Genomic DNA, 17,321 nt, shown 5'->3' with positions numbered 1-17,321 from the left:
AAGAACTCAAGAAAGAAGAAAAACTAGAGTCATGATAATTCTAGGACTAATATGTATCTCATATATCTTGCTTATCGATGAGAGGGGATCAAAACTATGACTCTTTCTAGAACTCTTCTAACTTTGCTCTAGAATTTCTTAGTTTTCTGTATTTTCTCGCGAAGGAATACGGCAGTCCTTTGTATCTGAAGCTTTTATGTGAATTCCAGCAATTATCCTCTGAGTTATGGTGCCAAATTTTCTCTGGAACTCTCTCTTGAATGGTCCAAAAAGGGTCATTTCATGTTAGAGCGTATCCTTATGTAATGGGTGAAATATGATATTCAAGTATAATTTTCAACCTCTGAAAAATATAAATTTTCGAATTGATGTTTTTGAAGTATTTTCTTTAGAAATATCCAAGAATCATGTCACAAGCTACTCATTTAGGCTTGAAATCCCATGGTCTAGGGGATTTTAGAAAGTCAGCAATGGAGGCAGATTAACTCATAAATAACCACTAAAATCCATCAAATCGACCTAGTCTCTAACATGGACCTAACTTTATTATCCATAAAAACATATTTCTCATAGTTGTTGGTTGCACCCAAAAATGTACTATTAATTTCAAGATATTTGAAGATCAAGTTACTTTCCCAAAAGTAATCAAATTTTATCAAAGTTACTTTTATCTAAGGGTGTGGTTTCTAGAAGGTTGCAATCTTAAACAATCCATTTAAGACGCTCTTTCAAATTTTATCATAACATATAATTTTGATGTAAAGTATTTTTAAGATTATCTCAAAAAATATTTTCAAATTTATAAAATTTCGAACTCCAAAAATGATTACAATCAAGTAGATCTATAAAAATATGAAAATCTTGAAAATAGACGGTCTAGATAATGTGTTGTAAGATGCACCATTTCTAGGAATCAAAATCCTTTTTTTTTTCAGTCATACATCTCAATGTCGAGATGGTCAATTAGAGGGTTTTTCAACATTAAAACAACCTTTACGGATGGATTTTTTAGGTGTATCCGTAGGTCTACATTTTAAGGTTGCAACCTTATATAAACTTTTCCCTTTATCTAATACTTGATTTTTTTACCATAGTTTAAAGATTTCTTCTATGTAGTATCATTTACTAATATTATCCCATGATATCTAGAACCAAAATCAATACAAACCCTTTTTTATGTTTTTAAAATAAATCTTAAATCAAGCACCATAGGAATACTCTCCAAATTTTTTGACATCTTCTGATTTCAGGATATCTTGCTCAAAATCCACTTAAAAACATTATCCAAAGTTCCAAAATTGTTGAAAAATAAACTAAGATCAAGTTGGAGTTAAGAATTGAGAAGAGCATCTAAAAATAATTATATTGCAAAGGCAGAAATAACATGTCATATTTAATCTGACATTGGGTGAAGATTAATTGGAATGACCCCCTTCTTCGTGTCCAAAAATTATGAAATTTTAAATGGAGATTCCAACACAATCCCCAACTTCTTAACAAAATTTCATCTTAAAAACAAAGTCATTCGGTCCCCCAAATAATTCTCAAGGCAGAACTTATTTTCCATGTTGTTTTATGCTGCACAATACTACCTAAGAATGAATAAAAGTCCAATTATCTAGAGATATCCACAAATCATAAGGTTTTTATTGCATTTTTCCAATAACTTGATCCATATTGTCACAAAATATCAGCCTCATTTGTGATGTCTTTCAGAGTTAAATAAAGTCTGCCGCAACCCTACTTTGTGCAAATAGAGTTTGCCATAAACAGCAAGCAGTGTTAGGAGAGTAATTTATTTGGACCTCTTAAGGATCTCAAAAATTCATAAAAATTTTATAAAAACATCTTTAGAAATTTATGCACCTTCATAAAAAATATCAGCCTTTTTCAGCATCAAACTCATGGCTAAATTAAATTAATCATGAACTTGCTCTCCACAGATTGCATTCTGCAATCCGATATTGTCTACTTTCTAATCTCTATTTCTTTTGACGCCCTATACATGAGCAAAATTTGTAATGAAGGTCCCCAAGAAGCTCTAACCAAAAAAAACTTGACTCAATTGAATCTCATTAACGAAAAGATTTGAGCTTGCGGTGAGCTTTGTCTCAGCCGTCCACTCCAAACTGCAATGGAGGAGACCTTCTTTCTTTTGGATTTATTTAACTCCATTTGGGACACCAAATTAGCATAAACTTTTATATGGAATATGCCAAGACATTCTTCTATTCACAAAAAAAAATTGGCTTGATTGAAAGTCATCAAGTAACCAATTCGAAATCAAGATGAACACCATTTCAGTATTTGCTGCAAACTGTAACAGATGTGGATTTCTCCAATTTTTTTTTTTTTTACCTCCTTAATGATCTATGATCTCTAAATTGCCCAAGATTTTAGAAACCTTCTAAAATATCATCCCAACTCCCACCACCAACTTTGGTCTCATTCGGGAATAATTTGGCCCAATTTGTCAAGTCTGCCGCAGAATATTATTCATCGTGCGGCTGACCCGTCCAAAGCCTTATTTTCTCATCCCAATCAACTGATTTTCCATATACAACTTTCTTGGCCATCTCAATGGCTTCTAGATCAATTAGAGAAAATTATCATGGTTTCTTCAACAAGGGCTATGTGTTAATTTTTTAGTATGTTTGAATGCATCATGAAACATCCCTAAACAAATGCCCCCCAAAGGTTGCATTGGCTCATCACTAAGTGTGATATTCATCCAGTTCTCCTCATATTCCTGAGTTATGAGCCAATATGGACTCATACTCAAAATAAAAAATGGGATTAGCTTAATCCATGTGCCTATAGGACTTATATGAGTACCTAGCATTACCGGTTTAATTTAAGATATCCGCCTAACACAGGACCAAAGTCCATGGAAATGCTATCTTTTGTAAAAGCCTCAACATGCATACATATATGTAACCTTGCATCAGTTCCAACTTGCAAATGGCTCGATATGACTATATATTAGGAAATTGGATTTGAATTCACGTACCATCTTGAATGGGTTTGAATTCAAGTTTTGAATTCAGTACCACATTGGATGGGTTTGAATTCACGAACCACCTTGGATGGGTTTGAATTAGAAGACCAAATCTGTAATTTGTTATTGTTATGACTATTTTCCTTTTATATTGATCTCATCCGTCGCTTTTTTTACCAACTCGATCCCCAGATGTCATGGAAGAATAAAGATCATGTTACCAACACATCGACAAGGATCGGTAATAAGAAGAGAGAGGGATGAGATTAGTATAAAGAGAAAGTAATGATAATAATAACAAACTACATATTGTGTCTTCTAATTCAAACACATCCAAGGTGGTCGTGAATTCAAAACTTGAATTCAGACCAATCCAAGTCGGTACGTGAATTCAAAACCAATTACCGAATATGGTATCAGAGCAACGCTACGTCACATGCTCGATGCCTACCAAAAAGGTAGGCTTGATTGAGGGATGAGATCAATATAAAAGAAAAGTAGTGATAACAACAACAAACTACAGATTGGGTCTTCTAATTCAAACCCATCCAAGGTGGTACGTGAATTTAAACCCAATTTCGTAATATTGTATGAAAGCATACACAAGCATCCCTCTTATGCAACTGGAATTTATTTCTCAACATAAACGCATGACATGCTTTTGAGTATTCTCGTGACGATCTGACCTCATAACATGCATGTATCACCAAAATTCCCATGTTTGTATGAACCACTAGAGTAACTAAGTGCATATATGCAAGCAAAACTTCTCAGGAGTGACTCGGCATATATCATTTATTGAAACCCTTCATTCTGGGTATGGCCTCCTATAGGATTCGGCTCGATTTGCAAGATACCTCAGTTGGGTTAAGTTATTACACTAACTACTAAGCTTTAGCCAAGTTCTGGAGCAACATATTATTAACTGAATTTTGTCCCATATTAAGGAGTTGGTAAATGCAAAAAATTGGGCTTTTCATTTGTCAAAGAGAGCAATCATTGATAATTTTCAGATCACATGGTGTCAGCAGAAACCTCGATCCATTATTCCGGTGGCGTAGTCATTCCCTGAGCCCCAGCATTTCAAGTTAACTATCGATCGTGCTTCTTTACAGAGCCCAAGTTTAGGTGGCGGAGGTGTTATCAGAGATAGTAATGTTGTTTTTGTTGTTGCCATTTCTAAGCCATTTGGATATGTCTCTAACAATTATGCAGAGTTTCTTGCACTTGAAGAAGGTATTCATCTGGCCATCAAGAGGGATTGCTTTCCTCTCCAAATAGAAAGTGTCATCCTTGCTAGTGAATATAATTCACGATCGTTGTCATGCCCCATGAAGATTGCATGCGGTTGCCACAAATTATTGACGCAGACTTTCAAGTAGTACATGGTCAATTTCCCATAGTTTTCATGAGACGAATATGGTGGTCGATGCCCTTGCTAAGAAGGTCTCTTTTAGTTCTGGAGCTACTATTTGGCACGTCCAACAGCTGGACTTTCTTTCCTTTTTTTTATTTCATGATTGGATGCAACTGTCTTATTATAGGGTTGTAACATAATGAAATATCTCTTCTTGAATTTTTATTAATGAAAAATGGGTAGGGGGCCTTCTCCCCCACTGATTTACCCCAAAAAAAAAACTACTAAGCTTTAATCTATCAAGGTGATTAACCCACCTTAGGATTTCGTTCTGGGACATGAGCCATTGGGCATTGGTCATATAAGATATTATTGTTCATGGGGCATTAGCCATGAGACATTAATATTTTGATATTTTCATACAGATTATGGCTATTGAGTATTTGATGCCAAAACTTGTACTTTCCAAGGGAAGGTATCTCACTGAATCGATCTTGTAATATCACATCAATGCCATCCCAATACGTCGATGATCCATTCTACCAGCTTCTACCATAAGTTATAAGTTCATGGTTTATCATCTTCTCTCTCCTTAACAGTTTGGAATCATGCATTTAGAGCCAGTCCTGATGTCTTTTAAGGTAATGCAACTAGGACAATTATCCACAGTCTAGCGTTATGACGATACTGGATGAAGATGTTTTGGGCTTTCTCCTTCTCTTACATAAAGCTAGAGATAGGTGGCCTATACTTTAATTCGAAACTTGAGATCAATCATGCAGTTTAACGTCGTACCGTAAGGACGGTACAGAAAATTGTATAAATAAAAAGGGACTTAACATGGTCTACAGACCATTTACAATGGACATATAAGAATGAAAAAAAATAACATAAATGACACGAATTTAATTGGGTATATCCATTTGTGGTTTATGGGACAATAAATCATAAGATGGCAAGATCCGAGGTTTTCTTGCTATGCTCATTCACCTTAAGAGATCATAACATGGAGCAGACCTAGGCGCATGTGCCTAAGCTACATCAAGCAACATAAGGTCATGTGGCATGGACAATGAATGAGGTTGTACACTGCACCAGATAATATACACCAAGAATACTAAGATATTTAAGGTCACACAGTGTGGGTTGTGTATAAACAACATGACGTACTGGAGAATGAACACTATATAAGAATTTAACCCTTAAGATAAGAACAATAATAACAAGAAATTTAGGGTCATGTGCCTATAATATCGAATCGTTTAGGATCATGCAATGTGGACCAATATGGGGCTGAGCTAATCATGCCTATATGGATACCTAAACAATTTAATATGCTCCATGTATGGGGCCTTATAAGAGGGGATTGGATATAGTACTTCTTTAAAAAGCATGCATAATTAGGAGGCATAGCATATTCACCATTATTTATAAGAGAATAGGTATCTCAAGCAAACCCTCCTTACCATGGTTGGGCCTTGCAGTTTTTAACCTATGAATTTCATAGAACATAAGCCATCAAGGACAAGTCATATAAGACCAGGTCCATGAGGCACAAGTCATATAGCACATGAGCCATAAGGCATGCCATGTGAAACATGAGATATGAGTCCTATAAGACATGAGTCATAAGGCATAAGTCACATGGTATATGTGTCATAATGTATTAGTACTTTTAAACATGGGCCATGAGGCGTAGGTCACATGAGACATGAGTCATGATGCATAAGTTGCTTCAAAATGGATGTCGATGATCGTCCTTTTGTTCTTTACGATCATATCTAAGACAATGGGAATGAAGTTGATGAGAAGATTAGCCCTCGACTGTTGGCATTTTGAATGCTAGAAAGGTCAGGTTGGCAGATGTCATATCCTCTATTGGGCTATTCGAAGATGCATCTTCCACCACAAGCTTCATATTTTTAACGAGAGCTTCAATCATATGTTGTTGAGTGGAAAGAAGTCCTCAACCACAAGCCTAAGCACCTTATGATAGATGCAATAGTTGGATTGATCCTCTTTTCTAACATCTTTGGGCTTCTTAAGCTTGGGAAGCTATGCCATTGTTGCTTCGAACATGTCTTCTTAAGCTTGGAAAGCTATGTCATTATTGCTTCAAACATGTCATGGAAAATGTCTTGCACCCCCTCGCGCATTCTTCTACCTTTTTTTCAATGGCCAACCTTTAGGCCTTCCTCCATTTTGATCTTTAGAAGAGATTGCACTATAATCTAGATCCTTTGGAGACTATTTATTAACTTTGACACATTGCTTAGACCTAATGCCTATAGAGAAATGCTGGATTCTTTCCTTTGTCATCCCTAAGGACTATTGTTGTGATCATCGCAATATCAGAGGACTTTTTTTACATTTGCCCTTATCATTTCAAATTCCTATACAAGCTTAGTTGGCCCTCAGTGGTCTGCCATTTAAGAAACTTTAAGCTGAAGCAACAACTGTAGAATGCCCATTTTTAGGTAAGAAAGGCAGCAACCTTATTCCCAAGAGACATTATCATTCAGATGGCTTCTCACTCGTCATTTTCCACATATATTGGAATACAATTGGTGATTATATAACATTGCTTTTTAAAAATTTCTTAATGAGGGAACAATTAACAAAAACATGAAGTCAGCCATCATATACATTGGTCCCTAAGAATAAGTGCATCCAATCACTAAACGACAATAGACCTATCATCTTCTTAATAAGTTTTTATAAAATTATTGCAAAAGTTTTGGCCAATAGATTAAAATAGGTTCTCTAATGCCTCATCTCAGAACTTCAATCGACATTTGTGAAGGAACGACAAATCATGGGCAATATTTTGATTGCTCAAGAAACTATCTATTCGATATGTACATCAAGAGATGCAAGCCTTTTACGCAAACTAGCCTTTGAGAAGGATTATGATAAAGGTGAGTGGAACTATCTATTTGAAATTAAAAAGTTGATAGATTTTGGAGATAGATAGAGAAAATGGATCAGTGGATCTTTCTCCTTGGGATATTACTCAAATCCTTTTAGAATTGAGATATTTTGGCTTGTTCAAAGGTACGAGATGATTAACACACCCTTCCTCTTTATTCTAGTAGTAGAATCCTTCATCCTAAGGACACATTCAATGAACAACAACAGTCTCCTTGGAGGACTCTCAACCTCAGCAAATGGTCCAATCACCTCGCACCTACAATACACTAATCACATTTCATTGTTCGTTGATGCCAAAATGGCCCAAGTGAAGAATCTATAGCTTTATAAAATGCTATGAACTAATCTTGGGCAAAAAAGCTTAATATGAAGAAGATGAAATTCATAGGGATCAATTACCTGTCAGAAGATGTCTATTCCAACTTTGCCTGGTTTAGCGATGATTACAAACTCTCTCCCAACCAGGTATCTAGGGAAGCAACTAGTGGAAGTTAGGTCGTCTCCAGCAATATGGGACCTAGTTATTGAGAGCTTCCAACATAAGTTGGACTCATGAAAATCGAAGTACCTATCATTTGGGAGAAGGATTGAACTCATTAAGGCAGTTACATTATCTAACCTGCCAATGTATTATTTTACTTTGCTAGGGGCCCCCACTGTTGTTATCAATAGAATGGAAGTATGATGAGGGGTCTCATTTGGAATGATTCAGGGGATAAAAAAAAATATCACTTAGTTCCCTAGAACCCAATTTGGCTCCAAAGAAGTAAGGGGATTGAGGAATGTGAAGGCTAAACCTATGAATGAAAATCTTCTGACAAGGTGGTGGTGGAGGGTGGTAGCAAACAAGTCAATACTATGGAACTTTCTACTAAAAAACAAGCATGGCTGACAAGGAGGGATTCTATCAAATGGCTATCTACCTGCAAGTTAGCATTCTTTTGCTTGGAAGAGTATTAACTTTTGCAGACCCCTATTTGCTAGATATTGGGAATCAAGGACCAAATTTTAGCTCTCCAAGTGGATATGTGAAGTGCCACTTCGAATCCAATTCCCTTATTTACATAGCAATGCTGCCCAAACTAGTGAGAAACTGAAAATATAATGAATGTAACAAGATCAAAAGATATCTAGAACATAAACCTTAGCATCATAATACTAAATGGGATCGATAGGTAGTGCTATTAGAGTTGTTACGAGGTCTCTTCTACAGCCCTCAACAGACCTTACAAAGCAATTTACAAGCTAATCCATAATCGGAACTTCTCAATGAAGTTACTTTACAATCAAATACAAGCAAATAGATATATTGGCCCATGCACACAGCAAATAAGGCATGGTTGTTGCCGACAACCCATAAAACCAAGGCTTTCATTTGGCTCACCATTAGAAACAGGGCCTTGATCATTGATTATCTAAGAAAAAAAGCATTGATCCTAACCAACTCTTGTCCTCTCTCCGTAAAGCGGATAAAGAGACTCATAACGATCACTTCCTATATTGCCCCTTCACACCAACATTATGGCACTAGCTACTTAAAGCTTTCTGACTTCCATTGGGTGATGCCATAATCCATGAGAAGCCTATTTCCACAATACGCTTCTCCATTGGATGAAGATGCTTTGGCCCTCCTACTTCTCTTATATAATGCTAGAGAAGGGTGGCCTATACTTTAATTTGGAGCTTGAGATCAACCATGCAATTTAACGTCGTATTGTAAGGACGGTACATAACAAGAAAAAAATTAACATAAATGACCCGAACCTTTAATTGGGAATATTTTTTTGTGGTTTATGGGACAATAAATCATATGATGGTAAGATCTAGGGGCTTCTTGCTATGCTCATTCACCTTAAGAGATCATAACATGGAGCAGACCAAGGCGCATGTGCCTGAGCTGCATCAAGCAACATAAGGTCATGTGGCATGGACCATGAATGAGGTTGTACGTTGCACCAATAATATACATCCAATAATACTAAGCAATTTAGGGTCACATAGTGTGGGCTGTGTATAGACAACATGACGTACTAGAGAATGAACACTATATAAGAATTCAACCCTTAAGATAAGAACTATAATAACAAGAAATTTAGGGTCATGTGACTATAATATCGAATAGTTTAGGGTCATGCAATGTGGACCAATATGGGGCTGAGCCAATCATGCCTATATGGATACTTGAAGAATTTAATATGCTCCATGTAGGGGCTTATGAGAGGGGATTGGACATAATACTTCTTTAGGAAGCATGCATAATTAGGAGGCATAGCATCTTCACCATTATTTATAGGAAAATAGGTATCATTCAAGTAGACCCTCCTTACCATAGTTGGGTCTTGCATTTTTGAGCCTATGAATTTCATAGAACATAAGCCATTAGGCACAAGTCATATAGGACCAGGTCCATGAGGCACAAGTCATATAGGACATGAGCCATAAGGCATGTCATGTGAAACCATGAGATATGAGTCCTATAAGACATGAGCCACAAGGCATAAGTCACATGGTATATGTGCCATAATGTATTAGTACTTTTAGACATGGGCCATGAGGCATAGGTCACATGAGACTTGAGTCATGAGGCAAGAGTTGCTTCCAAATGGACATTGATGATCATCTTTTTGTTCTTTAGGATCATATCTAAGACAACGGACATGAAGTTGCTGAGAAGATTAGCCCTCGGCTATTGGCATTGTGAATGTTATAAAGGTCAGGTTGGCAGATGTCATATCCTCTATTGGGCTATTCGAAGGTGTATCTTCCACCACAAGCTTCATATCTTTAATGAGAGCTTCAATCATGTCTTTGAGTGGAAAGAAATCCTCAACCACATGCCTAAGCACCCTATGATAGATGCAATAGTTGGATTGATCCTCTTTTCTATGCAATAATTGGACTGATCCTCTTATCTAACATCTTTGGGCTTCTTGAGCTTGAGAAGCTCTGCCATTGCTGCTTCCAACATGTCATCTTAAGCTTGGGAAGCTATATCATTACTGCTTCTAACATGTCATGGAAGATATCTTGCACCCCCTAGCACATTTTCCTACCTTTCAACGGCCAACCTTTAGGCCTTCCTCCATTTTTATCTTTAGAAGAAACTGCACTATAATTTAGGTCCTTTGGAGACTATTGACCAACTTTGACAAGCTGCTAAGACTAGTACCCATGGAGAAATGTTGGATTCTTTCCTTTGTCAACTCTAAGGACTATTATTGTGGTCATTACAATATCGGATGACTCGTTTTACATTTGTCCTTATCATTTCAAGTTCCCATGCAAACCCAAGTTGGGCCTCAGTGGTCTGCCATTTAAGATACTTTAAGAAGCTGAAGCAACAACTGTAGAATGCCTATTTTCATGTAAGAAAGGTAGCAACCATATTCCCAAGAGACATTATGGTTCAAACGGCTTTCTCAAAAACTCAAAGTACTGCGGAGAACTCTTTCTTTATTTATTAATAAAGAATATACAAGACCCTATAAATATACATCTAGTAACAGTTTTGGATAAACACCAACAATTATTGATAATTACTAACTAACACCTAATCTTATCAGTTATTGATAATTACTAACTAATCTTATCATAATCCTAGACACCTAATCTTATCAAGAGATATATACCCATACAATCAAGAGATATATATACGCTAACACTCCCCCTCATACTCAAGAGGCTTTGACACAGTAGCTGGAGTTTGAACAAGAACTTGCATAAATGAACGAGTTGGATCAGTAGATTAATCAATAGAAGCAGTGGTCTTCATGCTTAGATTGCTTGAACAACAACAGAAAGCAGTGATGAATTAATAAGCCTCAGGAACAACAAAGGGCCTCAGAAACAACAAATTTGAGCCATCTTCACTGGAGACAGAAAAACAATTGAGACAGTTGAGAAAACAAAATGGTACTTGGAAGAGCCAATAGAACTCGGTGTTGATCCAAGGCAGAGTCAAAAACTCGTAATTCAAGACAGATTCAGCAATTCGCAATCCAAAATACATGCCAGAACAGAGACAAAGGTTGTTTTTACAGAGAGTCGAAACACGACTCGGCAGAGAGTAGATGAGTCGAAAGTGAATTTGAGGCCTTTGGCAATGCTTCCTTAGTCTATGAGTTTCTCTCACTAAACTGCTAGTGTTGTTTGATTCAACCACGGACGAAGAGGAGAGTTGAAGTTTTTGTGCAAAGTTGCTGAGATCAAGGGTCAGATTTTCCTTTGTGCTGGATCTTTTAAAGTGCAATAAGAAAATTCGAATTGCAGGCTCGCAAAGGGGTTCACATCAGTTTCACAAAGTTGCAGACCAAAGCAAATTATTCGAATAGGAGAAGACTATAATGGATATTGGGGTAGAGAGAGAGAGGGATTAGGGGGCTTAGGAAGATAGAGAGAGAGGGATTAGGGGGCTAAGGAAGATAGAGAGAGAGGGAGAGGTCCACCCCTCTTTGCTCACATGGTGGGGAGTCTTCATTTCTTCTCCTCTTCCTCTCCATGTTGAACTTCTCCTAAATAGTTGGGGTCAGCTACACAAATCTAGGCCACTGTTATGTTGATGTGTGACAAATTGAGCATGAAGTCTAAAATAAATTTTCTCGAAAACTAATGAAGCTTTGACTGACTGCTGCTGCGGAATTGGAAGCAATACAAAACTCTGATTTTGGAGTCCTTAATTTTCTGATCTCTCTCAAGGTGTCTCCTGAGGCCACCGCTTTCTCAAAGAGATGGTAAAAATCCAATGGGATCTCTTGAGTATGACAGCGAGCCTTCACAATCCATAAGATCTTATTTCCCGTATCACTTTTTGCAAACATACATAGAGTAGCGCTATTTGAGAATCCGTTACCAATTTGCAAAGCAAAGATATTAACAAAGGTTTGCAAAGGCATGTATTAACAGCTATTAACAAATGCAATTCTTTTTGAAGAAGTTTTTGCAAATTAATAAAGAGAGAGGACATGGGTGATTTTGTTCATATTTCTCGAAGTTTGATGAGAGAGAAAGAGTGGGTGAAGAATATTTCTCTAACTTTGATGAGAGAGAGAATAGGTGAAGAGAAAGATGATGTAGAATGGGAGAAACAATGTGTTGGTTGGAGATAGAAGAGAGACGCCTTTGAAGGGCTTGGGGGAGAAGAGAGAGAGGATGAGGATGGCAATGAGGAAAGAGAGAAAGAAGGTTGTGGTGGATGTGGGGTTAGAGTGAGAGGGTGGTGATGAGCGTAGGGTCAGAGAGGGAGAAGGCTGTTTGACAGAGTCAGAACGATCTGAAGTTGAGCTCATATCCGGTAACCTCAGATCTGAGGTGAGAGTTCAGATCTAAGGTTGAGGAGCCTATGGCTCTGATACCATGTCAGAAAATCAGAATACTACAAAGAACTCTCTCTCTTTATTAATGAATAAAGAATATACAATACCTCGTATAAATATACTGCTAGTAACAGTTCTAGATAGACACTAACAGTTATTGATAATTACTAACTAACACCTAATCTTATCAGCTATTGATAATTACTAACTAATCTTATCATAGTTCTAGACACTTAATCTTATCAAGAGATATATACCCATATAATCAAGAGATATATATATATATATATATGCTAACAGGCTTCCCACTTGTCATTTTCCATACGGATTGGAATACAGTTGGAGATTATATAACATTGCTTTTTAAAAATTTCTTAATGAGGGAACAATTAACAAAAACATGAAGTCAGCCTTCATATACATTGGTCCCTAGAATAAATGCATCCAATCACTAAACAACAGTAGACCTATCTCCTTCTTAGTAAGTTTTTATAAAATTATTGCGAAAGTTTTGGCCAATAGATTAAAATAGGTGCTCTAATGCCTCGTCTCATAACTTCAATCAATATTTGTGAAGGACCGACAAATCATAGACAATATTTTGATTGTTCAAGAGACTATCTATTCGATATGTACATCAAGAGATGTCAGCCTTATATGCAAACTATTGATCGGTGGATCTTTCTTATCGAGATTTTACTCAAATCCTTTTGGAATAGAGATATTTTGGCTTGTTCAAAGGTACCAAACGATTAACACACTCTTCCTCTTTATCCTGGTAGTGTCCTTCAACTTAAGGACACATTCAATGAACACCAATGGTCTCCTTGGAGGATTCTCTACCTCGGTAAATTGTCCAATCACCTCGCACCTACAATACGAAGTGAAGAATCTATAGCTCTTTCTCAAATACCATGAACTAATCTTGGGCAAAAAGTTCAATATGAAGAAGATGAAATCCATAGGGATCAATTATTTGTCAGAAGATGTCTATTCCAACGCAGCCTGGTTTAGTTATGCTTAAAGACTCTCTCCCAACCAGGTATCTAGGGAAGCAACTAGTAGAAGGTAGGTCGTCTCCAGCAATATGGCACCTAGTTATTGAGAGCTTCCAACATAAGTTGGACTTATGAAAATCGAAGTACCTATCATTTGGGAGAAGGAACACACTCATTAAGGCAGCTCCATCATCTAACTTGCCAATGTATTATTTTTTTTTGCTAGGGGCCCCGAGCCCCCATTGTTGTTATCAATAGATTGGAAGTATGATGAGGGGTCTCATTTGGAATGGTTCAGGGGATCAATGAATGCGAAGGCTAAACCTATGAATGAAAATCTTCTGACAACATGGTGGTGGAGGGGTGGTAGAAAACAAGTCAACACTATAGAACTTTTTGGTAGAAAACAAGTATGGCTGACAAGGAGGGGATTCTATCAAATGGCTATCTACCTGCAAGTTAGCATTCTTTTGTAGGAAAAAGTATTAACTTTTGCAGACCCCTATTTGCTAGATACAACAGTGTCCTGGTTTGGGAATCAAGGACCAAATTCTAGCTCTCCAAGTGGATATGTGAAGTGCCACTTTGAATCCAATTCCCTTATTTACATAGTAATGCTACTAGAACTAGTGAGACAGTGAAAATATGGTGAATGTAATAGGGTCAGTAGATATCTAGAATATAAACCTTAGCATCATGTTACTAAATGGGATCGACATATAGTGCTATTATAGTTGTTGTGAGGTCTCTTCTACGGCCCTCAACAGACCTTATAAAGTAATTTACGAGCTAATTCATAATCGGAACTTCTCAATGAAGTCACTGTACAATCAAATACAAGCATATTGATATATTGGCCCATGCGTACAACAAATAAGGCATGGTTGTTTCCAACAACCCATAAAACCAAGGCTTTCATCTGGCTCACCATTAGAAACAGGGCCTTGATTATTGATTATCTAATAAGAAAAGCATTGATCCTAACCAACTCTTGTCCTCTCTCCGTAAAGCGGAGAAAGATACTTATGACGATCACTTCCTACATTGCCCCTTCACACCAGCATTATGGCACTAGCTGCTTAAAGCTTTCTAACTTCTATTGGGTGGTGCCATAATCTGTGAGGAGCTTATTTCTGCAATATGCTTCTCCACCATTGCCTGAATTAGAGGTCAGGCTATACAGTTGCAGTACTCATTTGGTAACTGTGGAAAGAGCTAGGATTGCAATGTATTCCAATCAGTATCTCCAAAATCAAACCGTCTTAACAGAACTAGTTTTGGGCGGTCGAAAAAGTGTTGAAAAATAATAATAATAAATAAATATATATATATATAGATCACCATTAAATTTGACACAGATTTCTAGAAAAGTTATCACATGGGTGTGGGACTTGACTTTTCTGGAGATCTGTACCAAATTTAATAGTGATTCTTTAGGGTCCTACACACATGGGTGTGTGGGTCTCACAAGGTCATTTCCCATATATATATATATATATATATATAAAGAGTGATTAAAATAAAACACATTCAAATGAAGATTGAAATGAATGAAATTGATTTGTGCCTAGAGGTATTTTAAAATTTTCTGAAAAAGATGGAAAAACGTAAAAGTGAGTATTAATGATCAAAATACAAACCAAATTCTTTATTTTTGAGATTTTATATACATTTTTTTTTTTTTTTTTTTTATTTTAAATACCAGTCGATTACTAAAACCATCTAAAACTGGAACTGGCCGATCTAACCATACTTAGGTTCACTCAAATCAAAGATCAGGATAGTGGTTGTCTAACAGGCAAGAGAAAGGTGAGATTTCTGAGGGGTCTTGAAGAATAACTCATGTATAACAAGGAGTAAGGGGAGAATGTGGTAGTCAAGAAACATCCCAAGCCTACCAACTAGATCACACCAATTAAATGGGTAAAATTCTGAAGGTAATAGTTCAATTGGCAACACAGGCCTTCTTGGATCCCTTGACAACCTTCTTCCCTCTTTCTCCGGGCTCCTTTTTTTGGGCCTTTCTTTCCTTTTCAATAGCTATATGATTTTGTTTTGTCCACCTCTTCTTTTTCTCCTCTTTCTTGTACATTTCTCATTGCATAACTCTTTTAACAAAATCACAAAATCTCTTAGTTAACACTAAAAAAACCAAAAAAAAAAAAAAAGTCTAAAAAACCCACACTCGTCTTTCTTCTTCTTGCCCAAATGAGTAGTTTGGGCATTCACTCAAAAAATTAAAAACAAATAAGAGAGAGAGAGTTAACCTTGCCAATCCGTAATGAAAGTTTGAGGGTGCCTATTAGATTTTAAAATTTAGATTAAGCCCATATTTTGGGCATCCACAGTAATCACCATCAAGCACATGTAAAATGTAGAAAATAGAAATAACCTCGATACCCCCAATATTTTACTCATTTTATTTTTATTGAATTGTTTCTATATTTTTATGAGTGCATGGTGGTGATAAGCATGGATATTTAAAATTTGAGCTTAATAATATGCGCTCTTAATCATTTGACCAAGATCTAAAAGCTAAAGGTAAAATTCTGAAGGTAATAGTTCAATTGGCAACACAGGCCTTCTTGGATCCCTTGACAACCTTCTTCCCTCTTTCTCCGGGCTCCTTTTTTTGGGCCTTTCTTTCCTTTTCAATAGCTATATGATTTTGTTTTGTCCACCTCTTCTTTTTCTCCTCTTTCTTGTACATTTCTCATTGCATAACTCTTTTAACAAAATCACAAAATCTCTTAGTTAACACTAAAAAAAAAACCAAAAAAAAAAAAAAAGTCTAAAAAACCCACACTCGTCTTTCTTCTTCTTGCCCAAATGAGTAGTTTGGGCATTCACTCAAAAAATTAAAAACAAATAAGAGAGAGAGAGTTAACCTTGCCAATCCGTAATGAAAGTTTGAGGGTGCCTATTAGATTTTAAAATTTAGATTAAGCCCATATTTTGGGCATCCACAGTAATCACCATCAAGCACATGTAAAATGTAGAAAATAGAAATAACCTCGATACCCCCAATATTTTACTCATTTTATTTTTATTGAATTGTTTCTATATTTTTATGAGTGCCTGGTGGTGATAAGCATGGATATTTAAAATTTGAGCTTAATAATATGCGCTCTTAATCATTTGACCAAGATCTAAAAGCTAAAATATATCTTTCACTGAAAGAAACGATTAGGGCATCCAATATCCAAACTGGATGACTGAACGACTCTTTTGGACTAAATGATAGAAGACAAATGTGGCCAGTTTAGACATAGGATGTTCGAAGCGCGCCCATATTTGCCTTTTTTTTTTTTTTTTTTGAGTGAGAGCTATACAAATATTTGATGTCCAAAGTACTCTTATGGGCAAATTTCCGGCATTAGATGACTAAATCGTCCACATTTGCCCTTTCTTTAATCAGAGTAGTTGGGCATCCAATGTCGGAACTACCTCAATTACAAAAGTGAGATATTCAAATGCCCAATGTCTCAAATGCTTTTTAACTCTTAAAAAAAAAAAACATTATATGTACAAACTGGTGGTAAAATGAGAAATAAAAAATAAGAAAAAGGTAGGACTTGAATGTAAAACACCACTTATGTAGGAATTTTTTAAAAATTCCATATTTTATAGGGCATTTTGTAAATTTTCAAAATCCCTATATTGATGCTTCTTGAATTTAAATTCCTTGCCCGAAAGTGCCAACATAAAAGATTGGGAAAATATCA

The sequence above is a fragment of the Amborella trichopoda genome, chromosome 5, assembly GCF_054954075.1.
Source record: "Amborella trichopoda isolate Santa Cruz 75 chromosome 5, AtrichopodaSantaCruz75HAP2 v2.0, whole genome shotgun sequence".
NCBI lineage: Eukaryota > Viridiplantae > Streptophyta > Magnoliopsida > Amborellales > Amborellaceae > Amborella > Amborella trichopoda.
This window is presented reverse-complemented; position numbering follows the sequence as displayed.